The sequence below is a fragment of the Myotis daubentonii genome, chromosome 3, assembly GCF_963259705.1.
Source record: "Myotis daubentonii chromosome 3, mMyoDau2.1, whole genome shotgun sequence".
In the NCBI taxonomy this organism is placed as follows: domain Eukaryota; kingdom Metazoa; phylum Chordata; class Mammalia; order Chiroptera; family Vespertilionidae; genus Myotis; species Myotis daubentonii.
Window position 1 is genome coordinate 6,707,857 of NC_081842.1, and position 15,147 is coordinate 6,723,003.

General features: G+C 51.0%; 1 long non-coding RNA gene across 1 annotated transcript; it reads left to right on the forward strand.

The window, feature by feature from the left end:
• Nucleotides 1-11,642: 11,642 nt before the first annotated feature.
• On the forward strand, nt 11,643-14,387 carry LOC132229191 (uncharacterized). The gene is made up of 3 exons (XR_009451649.1): nt 11,643-11,736; nt 12,708-12,819; nt 14,025-14,387. It is a non-coding gene; the product is annotated as an uncharacterized LOC132229191 (long non-coding RNA).
• Nucleotides 14,388-15,147: the final 760 nt, after the last annotated feature.

Below are 15,147 nucleotides of genomic sequence, written 5' to 3' on the forward strand. Positions count from 1 at the left end.
ACCTCCCGCAGCTCCTCCCTCCGGCTGGCTCTGCCCTGATCGCCCCCCCACCCCAACAGGGGGCAGGGCTGGCTGGCCAACCTCCTGTAGCCCTCCCCCCCCAACCCCACCCCGATTGGCTGCCCCACCCCGATCAAGGGCAGGGCCCTCCTGCCAATCACCCATGGCCCCTCCCCCCAGCTGGCCCAGTCCTGATTGGGCCCTGATCAGGGTGGGCCAGCCGGCCAACCTCCCGCCATCTCCTCCTCCCAACAGGCCCAGCCCCCGATCCACCCTGATTGGGGTTGGGCCGGCCAGACTCCACCCCTGCACAAATTCGTGCACTGGGCCTCTAGTTTTAACATAATCACCTTTTTTAAAGACCCTAGCTCCAAACACAGTCACATTCTGAGGAACTGGGGGTTAGGACTTCAACATATGAATTTTGGAGGATACAATTCAGCCCATTACACTCCCCTCGGAAACACTACACATCCTCCAAAGAAAAGCTCCCCCCTGCTTCCTCCAGGAAGCCTCCTGGGCCTTCATCCATGGGGAGTTCTCTGTGAGCATCAGCCAACGCCTGTCCAAGCCTGTGGGGCATGAGGGAGGCTGTGCTGGGAGCTGAGGGCTTGGAGGGGATTCAGGCAGGACACCTGCCCTGGGACCCCCACTCTGGCTTTTCTTCCTCAGCACGCTTGTGTTCATTCAGTGAGAGCTGTAAAGCACCTACTGTGTGCCACTGGCTGCTGGATGATGGTGAAGTGTCTGAAGCAACCAACTATAGCAACACCCTTTTCTTTGTGCCTTCACGGTCTCCCCAGTTAAATGGTAAATTCAGGGGTCAGGGGGTTGCATCTTATGATCCCCCCCCACACACACACACACACACTAGCAGCTAGTGCCTAGTGTGTGTGCAACTGGCTTTTGCCACCTGTGGGTCAGGTCCCACAGGAACCCAGTAAGCCAGGAACCCAGGACCCTTCCCCCAAACAAAGTTGGAGAAAGTGAACACATCACTGAGTTACAGGGAAAGAAGGCAACATTTTAAGGTCAACACCCCTTTTTTCAGAGCCTCCTAAGAGGTGGGCGGGAACCCAGGAAAGAGCGGAGCAGAGCCAGTCTGCTCCCCAGCCCTGAGGCTGTGGGGACTCGGGTCAGGACCCCGAGGGCGAGGGCGGGCGAAGAGGAGGAAGAGGCGTGGCGGCTGTCCCCATGGTCCCAGAGCACCCCAGGCCAGGAGCTGGGGATCACCTGTGAGTGAAATTTTTTGTCTTTCCTTCTTTGTTCCTTTTTCTTTCTTGACGAAAACAGGATTGAAATTGGCCTTGAAATGAGAGCAGGCAGTTCCCAGAGGTCTAGTTTCCTTAAAGTCATTTTGTCTTTGATGAAAAGAACTGTCAACCTTGAGAAACATTCAAACCCGTGAAGAACTGTAGTGAGTTTATTTGAGCCAAACTGCCAACAATTGCCAGGAAGCAGAGCCTCAGCGGATTGAGACCGTGCTCCAGAGAACGGCGGTTTTGCACTTTGTTTTATACATGACAATCGAAAGAGGAGACATAAGCAGGTGACATGCAATCCACTGGTGATAGATTAGGGAGGCGGGGGAAAGCAAAGGGGGGAGACCTCAGGGATTGGATTAAAAGTAAAATGATAGATACATGCTTCTTTTACTTGGGTGGGCACAAGATAGTTAACAGTCAACAATTAACTGAGTGACAAAGGGGATTTGTGGTCTTTGCAGAGCAGTGCCTGTGCTTTGAGGGTCCAGAAAAAGGAAAATTACTTTCACTTTCCAAAGATTTGTTATCGCAGATGCAAAAAGATAGCAGACAGGCTCTGATAAGGTAAAGATTGACTTTTGTCAGGGAAGATTCCGCCCCAGGACATGACTCCCCACCACACACTGCTTTTAATTAAAGTCTTAATTCCAGACCATCCCATGGGGTCACTTCAGGTCTTCGAGTTCTCAAGGGCGCCGCGCAGGCCTCCCTGAGCTGGTCAGGTCAGCCTGTGGCCCCTTCCTTCCACAGAACCAGCCTTTCCCTGGGTGGAGTGCTGATGTGACCGTCTGTACGGAAAGGCTGAGCCTCCGGCTGTTGTGAGCCTGGGGGCACATGCCTAGTGGCCAGGAGTAAATATCTGACTCAGCTGATGGACCACTCCCTCCACCTCCTCCTCAAGGCCATCTTTTTTGGGGGGATGGGAAGATGTCGAATCAAATCCCCACCCCAAACTGGGGGAGGCCACGGGAAGGCAGGCGGCCTGGTGGGCACCTGGGCCTGGAATCATGATTAAAGGGAACACATATGCCCAGGGAAGCACCAGCTGGGCCAACACAGAACCCACGACCAGCCTTAAGGACACGCCAAGTCCAGGTAAGGCGGGGCAGATGTCCACAGGTGGCGGCCAGCTGTCTCTCCAAGATCCAGACGCACCTCCTGTCTGCCGGAGGGCTGTCCTCACACTGCTGATGGTCTTACAATTAGGCCCTCGCTGTAAGGACGGTTTTACTGTGATGACAGCCTGGATTTATGGAGCCTCTACCTGCAAGAAACGCAGGCCCTACACAGACCTCTCCTTAGTTCTCGCGCCAAATCCCTGTGGGTCTGCTGCAGGGCAGGGAGGGGTTAATTGGCCATTAGTGTCTGGGTAACTGAGGGCAGGAAGGGGTTAATGCCAAAGAATGGAGCTCAGCTTTCATTGTCCTGTACTTGGTCCTGGGCTGGCTGTAACACCCACGGACATTTTTTAAGAAGGCAGGGAACGCCTAGGTGGGGGAATGTGCCGGTGGCCGCCCCAGAAAGCCAGGGAAATGAAGATGTGGCTGCTGCGGGACGCCATTTCCGAGGCCCCCCGGGGACTCCTGGGCTGGGCCACCCGCCAGGAGTGCGGTCATTCGGGGCGTTAGTGTTAGTCCTGCCTCTCTCTCCCACTGGGGCCTGGCCGGGCCTCTCTATGCCGGGAGGCCACCAGCAGCAACAGGGCGTCTGCCAGGTGCAAGAAGAGAGGAGCACACAGCCCCACGGGGCCCGGGACACAGACGGAAGGCGATGCTGACAAGGGCATCGCAGGGCCCCTGGAGAAAACCCTCTCCAGCAACAAAGCCACATGTGGGTCTCCTGTTGCCTCCGACCCTGGACAACACGTTTACAAAACAAAGGTGGGCAGCCTGTTCCTGGCTGTCTTCCCTTTCCTTGCCAAGGAGGAGGTGCGGCCATGTGGTCATGTCCTCCAGGTGAGCCTGGCCCCACCAAAGCACAAGCCTGCGGGCATCACCCTCACCCCGTTGCCCTCTCCACGGCCCCACACTGACGTCACAAGCACCAGGCTGCCACGGGCCACCATAGGGCTCACACACGGGAGCCACAGGAACTACATGCAGGGGGGAAGGGTCCCTGAATGTATGAGGTCAGGAAACTGGCTCCCCACAAGCCAGCGCGTGGCCTCAGTAAGTGAGTTGACGAATCTGGCGTCCAAGCAGAGGGGTCACACCCTGACCGGAGAACCTCATCCACCACACGCTGCTGCGAGCTCCTGGCGGAATAGCCAACTGCAGGTCCAGAGCAAGAACCGTATCTGCTGAGCCCGCGGAATCTTGTTGGGCCAGAAAGCAAGGGCACTGCCAGCCCAGGTCAGGGGGACAGGAGGGCCACCAGGAAGGAGCATCATTGGCCAAGGATGGGTCAACTGAGTTTCTGAAAAGAAAGCAAATGCTATTGGCCAAGATACTCAACATATAAACCCTTGAGTTCCCAAAGATCCCCTCCCAAAACCCACCCCATTGGACACATGACTCCATGTGACTCACAGGACACCAACCTCTTACTCAAAGCACAGCCATTGGAAGGAATAAGTAATCATCTTACTTTTTCCAGGTGAGCTTCATTTCAGGGTTGAAATATAGCCCTAGTTGAAATGGCTAAGTTCCTCCTTCTAGGGAATTTGAGCTGATAAAAGTCAGAGGAGTGATAGAATCATAAATCCCCATTTCCCTGCCCCTAATGAAGTCATAGAGACGCAACAAGCCTTGGGGGTGACGTCATTGGGTGGAAGTTGGCGGGAAGGGTAGCCTCACCTGTGGGAACTGCCTGGGACTGGCACCTCCAGGGGAGACCTCCGCTTTGCGCTCCTGCGCTCCCCATGGACTCTCCTGCTGGGAGGGGGCAGCAGGGAGAGGACCAGCCACGAACCGTTTCTCCATCAGCTTCCCTTTCGAGGACAACACCAAGAGCCCCGACAAAGTAGAACACACGCGGGCACAACTGGGTCGGGCAGGGAGCCCCTTTCAGTCTTGGGGGTAGGTGGGGTGGGGTTACTTGATGCTGCCACTCCTGCTGTCCAGTTTGAGCCGGAACCAGAAAGCTGCCAGGCCCCCCGCTGGCAGGGTCAGAGGAAAGCAGCCAGAATTGCTAGGTGGGGTGCCGGGACATCTGTGCAGGAAATGGAGGTGCCGTCGCGCCCTGGCCCTTACAGAGGGCTGGCGGATCTCTGCCCCTCGGGCCACTGAGTACTTTACGGTCCAACTCTGCAGCCGCGGATGTCATCGTTTGGAAATGCGTGTGTTTCATTTCCAATCAACACTTTGCGCCACAATGAACTAAAGGAAATACAGTACATGTGAAATAACAAGAGGTAAGTCATTGGATTTCTGTTTCTCAAGAAAGTTGATACGAACGCCTAACTTACACACCATGTTTGTCAAAATGCATCGCCCACTATGTGTCAGTGACGTCCGCGATCGTGTGAAAACCAGAAGACGCGGATCTGCTCAGTAAGCCAGTATTTACTGCGAAGTCAGTGACGGTTTCCTCACTGCCGAAGACAGAGTGGACACAGCGGAGCTCGGTGGGCACTCTGTGAAGAATGACTTTTTATTTAGTTCAAATGACAACTCTAATGAATTTCATTCATTTTCAGGGTTTTCTTGTGCATTTACAAGACGCAGTGCTGGCTCCATGAGCAGATGACTTTCACAAACAGGTGAAAGGGGCCAGTGTAACGTGTTATCAGACACTTTAAGTAGAAAAGCCAATTAAGTTAATTCGAATAATTATTTAATTTTTATTCAAATCACTAAATAAAAGTAATGCTTTCAACATTTATTCTGTTGAAGATGTGCCATTTCATGTTTTTAAACTGCAAAACGTAAATTCGGTTAAATATTTAATATTGATAATATCATTTGTTTTTGTGGTGATAATACAAATACAAATGATATCACATACATCATCATAGAAATGTGCTGTCATTAAATTAGGAAGTATGGAGGAGAGCCCTAGCTGGTTTGGCTCAGTAGATAGAGCATCAGCCTGAGGACTGAAGGGTCCCAGGCTCGATTCCAGCCAAGGGCACATGCCTGGGTTGTGGGCTTGGTCCCCAGTAGGGGGTGTGTAGGAGGCAGCCAATCAAGATTCTCTCTCATCATTGATGTTTCTATCTCTCTCTTCCTCTCCCTTCCTCTCTGAAATCAATAAAAATATATTTAAAAATAAATAAAGTATGGAGGAGAAATAGGATTGTAATTACTTGTAATTACACATAATTTCTAAATGAGCCTTCACAATGGCAGTCTATCTCTAATTGAATAAAAGCTGCAGATATCAAAACGTATGAGTATTTTTACATGGACGGAGTTAGAGTAACTGAACTCCAAAATTTCTGGGATGAAGCTAATGTAGATTACAAGCAAGTACTTAACCAGGGCAGGACAGACTTCCTTTCTTTGAGGTTTACCATCGGTCAGATCTTAGAAGCACAGAGCCTTTAGAAAGTCCTTCATGAGTCAGTCTGAATTACTCACCGTGGTACTGGATGTGTGTGTGTGTGTATGTGTGTATGGTGGTTGCATTTTGTTCAAACGAGTCAACAGTAGATAACCAGAAACTTCTTCTTTTGAAACTTGTGGCAAATTATGGCAATTATTGAAAACAAGAGCACAAACAGGAAGACTATGTAAATCTGTAGCTACCAACGAAAGGGAGGAACTGAATAAATAGCATGATGCCTGCCCCAACAGTGTCTGAGGATGACTGGCATTCCGACATCCTCCTTGGAACATCTCCCTCCATGGGGTGGGTTTTGGTACAGCGTATACGGTAATTGGACGGATACTATATTTATTTAGGATCAGAGTGTGGTAAAATTGAGTAGGCCTATGATTTTCAGCATATGAACTTGACAAAGCATTCAAAAGTACCATATGTGAAAAGACGCCTATTTGACACATTTCTCCTTATAAAAACATTTATGCAAGAAAGATTCTCTGGATGGAAGCCGAAACACAGAACCTGAGAAAATACCTGGGCTGAATCACTGATACGTTTATTACAAAAACCGTGAGATTGTTCTTTTGCCAGAATTGGCTCAGGCTGTTTACTCACCTGATAACATCAGGGTTCACCGTGAAGGTTCCATTGAACTCATCGGCAAACTCAAATTTTTAGTCACAACATGCCTTCTTGAACAAGATGCCCAGGGAAACTTTGTGAAAAGTTAAAAGTAGCAAGGCAATTCTGAAAATAATACATCCTTGTGGAAGATACCACTAACATGGCATTAAAGCCAATAAGGTTAAAAACTGATTACATAATGTGAACATTTATCAATAACAATTATTCAGCTCACAGTTGCTTTCAATAGCCACATAAGTAAAGCAAAGAAGGTTTTTTGGTTTTATGGTGTTGGTTTATTTTTTTGCTTTAATGTTATTTTTGTAATGTAGAATATATTTAATTTTTTTTCCTGTAAGTACAATGTTCATTTTATTAGAATGACAATTATATAACAGCCTTGTATTTTTCCCTTGTCTTTATAAGCTAAGGTTTTTTGTAGTGTAAATTTCTTTTTCCCCAGCTTTATTGAGCTATAATTTACATCCAATAAAATCCACCCATTTTAAGTATGTAATTTGGTGAATTGGACAATTGTTAAGTCATGTAGCTACTACCACAATCTAAAGCAGTGGTTCCCAGCCTTTTTTTGGACATGCTCCACCTAAGCATCTCTAATATCATGACCCCCCCCCCCCCCGCCCTTCCCTGTGAAATATAATTCTTATTATTCAAAAAGTGAACTCCTATTCACATGGAGGAAGCCTAGAAGGCCATTAACTTGGTCTAAACAAGATTCCAAAGGACATGGCATCCATAAAGAGAAAAATAAAATAACGAAAGGACAGTTGAAGTACTGAGGAAGAAATCACTAAGAAATTGTTTAAAAAATAACAATAATATGAAGTGATATGAAAAAATAGCAAATAAAGTTTCAAAACATATAGAGAACTGAAATGCATAAATATATCACAACTAGGGGCCCGGTGCACGAAATTCGTACACTGGGTGTGGGGGGGTTGTCCCTCAGCCCAGCCTGCCCCCTCTCACATACTGGGAGCCCTCAGGAGATGTCCTAGTGATGGCTTAGGCCTGTTTCCTGCTCCCCTTGGGGATAGGGCCTAAGCCCCAGTCTGGCCTCCCTTTGTGGGAAGTGACTGGGCTGATCAGGGGAAGGCACCAGCCCCATCACCCCACTGCTGCAGCCACTGCCAGTCTCCGCAGCCAGCAAGGTTTTTTCATCAACAGACTCCAGTCCCTTCACCATGAAAAAATGACAACTTTCTTTAGGCATTTTCAAGATGTCTTTCATATAATAATAATTTCTTTATTTTTTTTTTATCCTCACCTGAGGATATGTTTCCATTGATTTTTAGAGAATGTGGAAGAGAAAGGGAAAGACAGAGAGAAACATCAAAGTGAAAGGAACAATTTGATTGGTTGCCTCCTGCATGAGCCCTGATCTGGGCCCTGGCCAGGGAGGAGCCTGCAACCTAGGTACATGCCCTTGGTCAGAATTGAACTCAGACCCTGCTATCGTCAAGCCAAGGCATTATCCACTGAACCAAACCGGCTAGGGCAGAGTATGACATTTCTTAGCCCTCCAGCAGTGAACCTTCATTTTTTTCTCCAGGAGTGTGGTGAAAAACCCTAGATGACCTTTTTGGATTCTTATTACCCAAGTTACTAAGAATATTACCAGTGGCATACAGGGAGCTTAGCCAATGAGTGGTCAGAAAAGGTGTTTCCTCTGTAGTTCACACCAATCGCCAGTTTAGCCCCCCTCCCACACACACACACCAGGCCTGACGCCTCTGGCCCAGGCTTCAGGCCTGGGCAGGGGACCCGCATCTCCCCCCAATCACCGGCTCCACCCTCACCCAGGCCTGACACCTCAGCCAGAGGCCTCGACCCCCATCACCCTCCCATCGCAAGATCGGCCCCTCACCCAGGCCTGATGCCTCCACCAGAGGCATTAGGCCTGGGCAGGGAACCCCCCAGACCCCTTCGATTGCCGGCTTTGCCCCCCCACCCAGGCCTGACACCTCTGCCAGAGGTGTAAGACCTGGGCAGGGGACCCCCATCTCCCTCCGATCGCCAGATCGGCCCCTCACCCAGGCCTGACACCTCTGGCCCAGGTGTCAGGCCTGGGCAGGGGACCCCCAGACCCCTCTGATTGCTGGCTCCGCCCCCACCCAGGCCTGATGCCTTGGCCAGAGGTGTAGAACTCCATCACCCTCCCATCGCCGGATGGGCGCCTTGCCCAGGCCTGACGCCTCCACCAGAGGTGTCAGGCCTGGGCAGGGGACCCCCATTTCTCCCTGATCACTGGCTTCTGGGCGGCTTCTGGGGCCAGCCTGCGGCCCGGAATGGCAGCTGGTGCTGGTGACTGCGCTGTCCCTGCCTGCAGTATGCAAATTAGCCACCCTCTTTGTTGGTGGTTAATTTGTATATCACGCTGATTAGCCAATGGGAGGAGTAGCGAAGGTATGGTCAATTATCATGTTTGTCTATTCTTAGATAGGATATATATTTATATACTGTATATGAGGCCCCTAGAACCATAAGAAATGCAAAAATTCACTGTTAATAACTCATTCTCGAATTGCCCTCCTTAAAAATCAAATTGTCCCCCAGTGGGGCGTGTGCCCCACATTAGGAACCACTGATCTAGACAGAGAACTATCCCATTACTCTAAACTTTCCCCTGCCCCTAATGCCCACTCATTTTGAATGCACTTAAAAAAAATCATTTTAAACAACTCTGAGGTATAATTGCCAATAATAATCTGTACCTGTTGGAAGTACAATCTGAAATGTTTTTGGCATATACACACACCATTGAAACCATCACCACAATCAAGAGAGTTAAACTATCATGCCCATCCTTTTATAGAATGGAGACCCCCGTGTTTGTCCATCTCACTGGTTGACGGGCAGTTGGGTAGTTTCCATTCTCGGCTATTCCCCGGGAAGCTGCTATAACTATCTGTGCAAAAGTCTCCACAAGGACACCTGCTTTCGTTTCTCTTGGCCAATACCTAGCGGTGGCGTGACTGGGTCATACTGCCGGTGTAGGTTTGCTTACCTTTTTAAGGAGCTGTCACATGGTTTTCCAATGTGGTTGCACCATTTCCTATTCCTGAGAGCAGCGCAGGAGTTCCCATGACTGTGCATCCTTGCCAGCCCTTGGTGTGGCCGTCTCTTTAATTGTGTCTGTATGTGGTGATGGCCCATGGGAAGCCTAATTTGCATTGTCTCCATGACTGATGCTGCTGGTGATCGCCTTTTTGAGAACTTACTTGTCATTCCGCATTCTTCTTTGTTGAAGTACCTATTCAAATAATTTGCTTTTTTTAAAAAAAATGGGTTCTTCCCCTGGCTGGTTTGGCTCAGTGGATAGAGCGTCGGCCTGCAGACTGAAGGGTTCCAGTTCAATTCCTGTCAAGGGCACATGCCTAGGTTGTGGGCTCAATCTCCAGTGGGGGGCATGTAGGAGGTAGCCAATCAATGATTCTCTCTCATCATTGATGTTTCTATCTTTCTCTCCCTCTCCCTTCCTCTCTGAAATCAATAAAAATATATTTTTAAAAAATTGGGTTCTTGGTTTTCTTATTATTGAGTTTGGATAGTTTTGTATGTTCACTGGATACAAGTCCTCCATCAGATATGTGATTTGTCAGCATTTTCTCCAGTCCTGGCTTGTCCTTTCATTTACTTAGCTGTGTATTTCAAGAGCAGAAATTCTTAAATTTTTGTTTGTTTGTTTCTTGTGGGGTTTTTTTTAGAAATTATTAAATTTGATGAAGTCCAATTTATCAATGTTTCCTTGTACAGGGTATGCTTTTGATGTTGATCTAAGAAAGCTTTGCCTAACCCAAAGTGACTAAGATTTTCTCTTATGTCTTCTAGCTTTTTAGTAGCTTTAGGTTTTACATATGATACATATAGATATATGACCCATTTTGAGTTAAATTTGTATGTAATTCAAGATATGGTTTTGAGGTCTAACCACACAAGTGTTGCTCGGTTTCTGGATTATCTCTTCTGTTCCATGGGTCTGCTGGTCTAGCTGATGCCAATATCACTGCATTTATTACCGTGGTTTTGTACTGAACCCCAAAGTCAGGCACTGTAGGTCCTTCAAACGCTCTTCTTTTCCACAGTTATTTCTTGAGGGCACCGCGGCCCAAGTAAAGTGTTCACATGAGGAAGAAGTCTGGGAACATCAAAACTCAGACTGGGGAGGCCCTGGCAAGGAGAGGGTTGATCTTTACTAGCCAAATGGGGAAAAGTAACGTCATGAATAAAGATGTCCACTCCTTCATTTGAGGACTAAGGCACTGTACTCCAGGGAGAGCAGCTTGTCCAGGGTCACAGGACTGGACTCCTGGCTTCCCACTCATCAGCCAGGAGGCACCTGGCCACCTCTGGGTGTGGGGGTGGCACCTCCCAGGACCCAGAGGAGAACGAGGATTCTCATTTTCTGATGATAAACAACTACGGTCCCCCTCACCTCTGTAAAGTGGAGATAACCCTCAACTTAAGTAGGAATTTGAAAGATTGAATCATTACATTTTAAAAAATCTAGTCCACAGTCATAGCTCAGTAAATGGTGCTTATTCTTGTCAGAGCTGATCAGCTGATCAAGGCAGACTGAAGAGGTCATCCCTGCCCCTCCCTCCAACACCTCACCTCCCCCCCCCCCCCGCCCACCCACCCACACACACACATACACTTTCTCTCTCAAGTGAGCGCTGCAGAAAACATTCACTCACCCATTGGCTAACCAACTGCGGGCAACCCATTTAAGGGTTATTTTATAATTTACTGTAATTAACTCGCTATGCCAATTCTAGGCATTAATGTGCCCCCAGAGGAGCCAACGTCATTGGGAAGGCAATGGGGCCTGACGGGAAGCTAGCCCTGGGCCCAGGAGTCCACTGGGTCACAGAGTAGCAGGGCCAGGGCCCTGTCTGGGGGGAGGCTGGAAGGTACCCCCCATGTGGAGAATCAGTCACCAAGCCCCTGAGTAGCCCAGCAACTGAGTGAGGACTGTGTGTGGTCACAGTGGAGGGTCATCGTGGGTGTGTAGGGCACCTCCGCAGGGCCCCCCTGTGGGCCTCTGCTGTCCCTTTGAAACAGCAGTCACTCAAAACAAGGATCTCAAAGCCGCTGTGTTGATCTGCTGGGATGTTTGATGTGTCTGACAGTCTTCCAGAAGGGGCTCTGGTATCATGTGTCATCCTTGGCACAGGCCCCAGTTCACACGTCCTTCAGAGGGGGATGAGGAACATAAACAAGTTCCTGGAGGCCTCAGGACTGGGAGGCAGGGAGCGGCCAGGGCGCACTCACACGTGGCCGAGGGGCCCTTTGATCAGAAATACAAGGATTATGAGCCGGCCGCGTGAGCTGTTCGAAGGTGAGTTCGTCTTTGTGATTCTGCTGGTGATTCTCAGGTGGTTTGGCAAAGACTCAAATGACTCTTCCTAATGCAATCGGGGGACAGCAGCCTGGAGGGCAGAGTTCTGGATCAAAGATAGTTGGGTGTCCTGGCATATATAGGTGTAAACATGGGTTTCTGAGTTTATGGCTGCATTAATGAATGAACAAATAAGCCAGAGGAAGGAAGGAAGGAAGGAAGGAAGGAAGGAAGGAAGGAAGGAAGGAAGGAAGGAAGGAAGGAAGGAAGGAAGGAAGGAAGGAAGGAAGGAAGGAAGGAAAGTGAGGGAGAGGAGAAGGGAGGTGTGCCCATACAGTCAACAAAATTGAGTGTTTCTCTTCTGGGCACTGGTCTGAGGGCAAGGACCCTACTCAAGGAACTAGCTGCCTGCTACTGGAAGAGAGAAACAATATCCAGGTGAGTGCAATGAAGGGAAAGGATTGTAACTGTCCAAGAGGGGCAGAGCGATGGCATTTCAGAAGGAAAACCTTGTAGTGTTGAGTAACATCTACAGGTCTGGTGCCTGTACTCTGTGCCACACAAACACACTTCAAACACCTTTACCAGGTGAGCACCTGCGATAGAAATGAGAAAGCAGGTGAATGAGGCCAGGTAATTTGCCCAGAGTCAACCAAGTCCGTGTGGTGGCACTCCATGCTCCCACCCACAGCCCATCCCTCCCACCACCCCTGGGCTCCTGGGTGACAGGGAGGGTACTGGCCAGGCAGGTGCATTCGGAGTGGGAGAATCTGTTACCTCCACAGGCAGGTCCCTGGCCAGTGGAGGAGGCTGATGTTGAGTTGGGCTTGAGGATGAGAAGACTGACACAGCGGTCACCACCTTGTGAAAAAGGTCAGGTGTGTGAGATGAATGCGTTTCTCATGTGCCTCACCTGACACTTGGCACTTCCGCAAGGTTTATTCTTTTCTCTTTTCCCATTTTTCTTAAAGCGAATGGTGATGAATGGGAGGAAGGCAGCCCTGCTTCTAAACGGCTAATTCTCATAGCCTACGAAGTGGACTAGACAGGAAACCATGAAGGCAGTATCCAGGGCAACTGAAGGTAATTGAACACCAGAAGCTGTGCACCTGCGCCCTGCAGGTTCTCAGAGTGGCTAGGGGAGGCCTGTCTCCACCCAGAGGATGGAGAGCTAAATGCTCGCTCACCATGCCAGCCTCCTTCTGCTTGGCTCTGCTGGAGTGAACAGAAATCCGCAAAAGACATGTCAGACCCTGCCGATGGCTCACTATGGATTAGGATGCATTGGGCTGCAAGTCACAGAATAGCCCATCACCAGTGCCTTCAACAAACAGGGGCTGCCTCTCTCCCAGCACAAGAGGCCTGGAGGTATATCCGTGCTGGCAGCCTGAGGTCCCTCTCACCAGAGCCCGCTGCTCAGCAGCCTCAGCTCTTTTCTCCGGGTCACAGGGTAGCTGCTGGTCCAGAGGGAGGCTGGCCCGGTGAGCGAGCATTTAGCTCTCCGTCCTCCAGGGTGGAGACAGGCCTCCCTTAGCCACTCTGAGCACCCGCAGGGCCCAGGTGCACAGCTTCTGCAAGACAAGCGTGGTCCCATGCTCCGAGCTCCGAGCCCCGAGCCCCGAGCCCACCTGGGCCTCTGGGAGCCTCCTGCTGCCCCAGCTGCAGTGACTCACCGGCGCTTGTTGCAGCCTGCCCGCTGTAAGCACTGGGTGTTTGCTTCCTCCCTGGAGACCTGCCAGCCTGAATTATTTATGAGCCCAGTGTACACACCGGTGGGGTCTGACGAAGGCCACCGAGGGGACAGCCTGTCTGCAACCCCACGCCTGAGAATGGGGTGCGAGGGCCTGGGAAGAAGGCCAAAGGCTTTCTTGGGAGAGGAAGAGGAGGGGGTAGGAGGGATTGGAGAGACGCTTCTCTGGGGCAGCACAGAGGTGGCCCGAGCAATCCACTCCTGCCTCCCACCGTTTCCAGGTGCCTAAGCATGACTGCAGTCATGGAGGTGAGGGCGGTGAGCACCGGGGGCAAGAACAGGGCATGAGTCTGTCTCCAGCCCCCAGCACACAGCCCAGGCCCGAGTTCAGAGAGCGAGAGAGCTCAGGCTCTGGGTTTAGGCTGCGATTCCTGGCCGAGACAAGGGCCTGAACCTCTCTGTGCCTCAGTTTCCCCCTCAGGCCAGAGGGTTGCTGTGAGGATTAAATGCAGCCATCCCAGGGCAGTTATTTGTAGAAACAGCCCCCACTGTCCCGCTCTCTGACCCACGCACGCCCCTGTGCAATGTGACTTTGCAGCTCCTCTTCCAGAGGCGGAGTCTGTTCCACGCGCCTGGCATCCGGGCGGGCCTGGGACTCCCCCGGCCAATGGATGCCACACAAGTGCCACGGTGCCAACCTGAGCCCAGCTGCTTCTGCTGGCAGGATGCAAAATGGCCGAGCCCAGAGGAGTGCTGCAACCGGCCCAGCGAGTAAGTGGCAGAGGCCAGAGGGCTCAGGCCGCAGGACCGTCCGAGGCCAAAGGTCGGACACACTCTTCCCACATGGGGGTGCCCCCTGGAAGGGCAGAGGGCTCTTCAGAGACGTGAAGGCATCATGTTCCTGGGGACTGAGTTCTGGTCTGGGGGGCACCTGCCCCACAGGTGTCCTTGGGTTACTAAGTCTGCAGAGGAATTTGGGGTTGGGGTTGGGGTTAGGCCTTCACTCAATGTCTTTATTAAAAGGGGGCTTGGGGTGTTTCCAGGCTGTTTGCTTGGTTTGTTTTTAGGTTATCTCCCTACTTTTTGCACAAAAGATGCTTTCATTTTATATTTGGGGGGGGGGGGGAGGGCTGGCGTAGCCAAGGTCTTGGGAGGTGAGAGGAGTGGGAGCCTCCGAGCCCAGCTCCAGGGCCTGGATTTCTCGGCTCGAAGCAGCTCCCAGCCTAGAGCCGGGCGTCAGGCTATGGGCCATCAGAGAGTTCTATTGGGTCCTTAAAATCATCTCGTAGCCAAAACATTGAAGCAAAAACACACGGTCCACAAAGCCCCCATTGAGAATCTCCTACTGGTCTTTACATTTGACAACCAGGTCCCTGCATAGAACATAACTGGGACTGTTCACAGGCCCGCTCAGCAGCCCGGGGTCCCTGGAGGTCTCGTCTGCAAATGGCAGGAGCTCTGTGGGCTCACGTGGGGCAGCCTGCAGGGCTCCCGCTCCCTCCTCTTCTGCAAAGAACACAGGGAAACCGCGCAGCCACAGACGAGGCCTTTGCGGAGAGGCTACGGCTTGTGCAGTAAGCGGGTGCCCATTAAGGAAACCCCTGAGCGAGCTCCAGAGCGCCCCGGTCGGAGCCCAGACTGCCGAGCCCGCCCCGTCGATGGGCTCGGAGGGGGGCCTGAGAATGTGCATCCCCACAAGGTCCAGGTGCCGCTGATGCTGG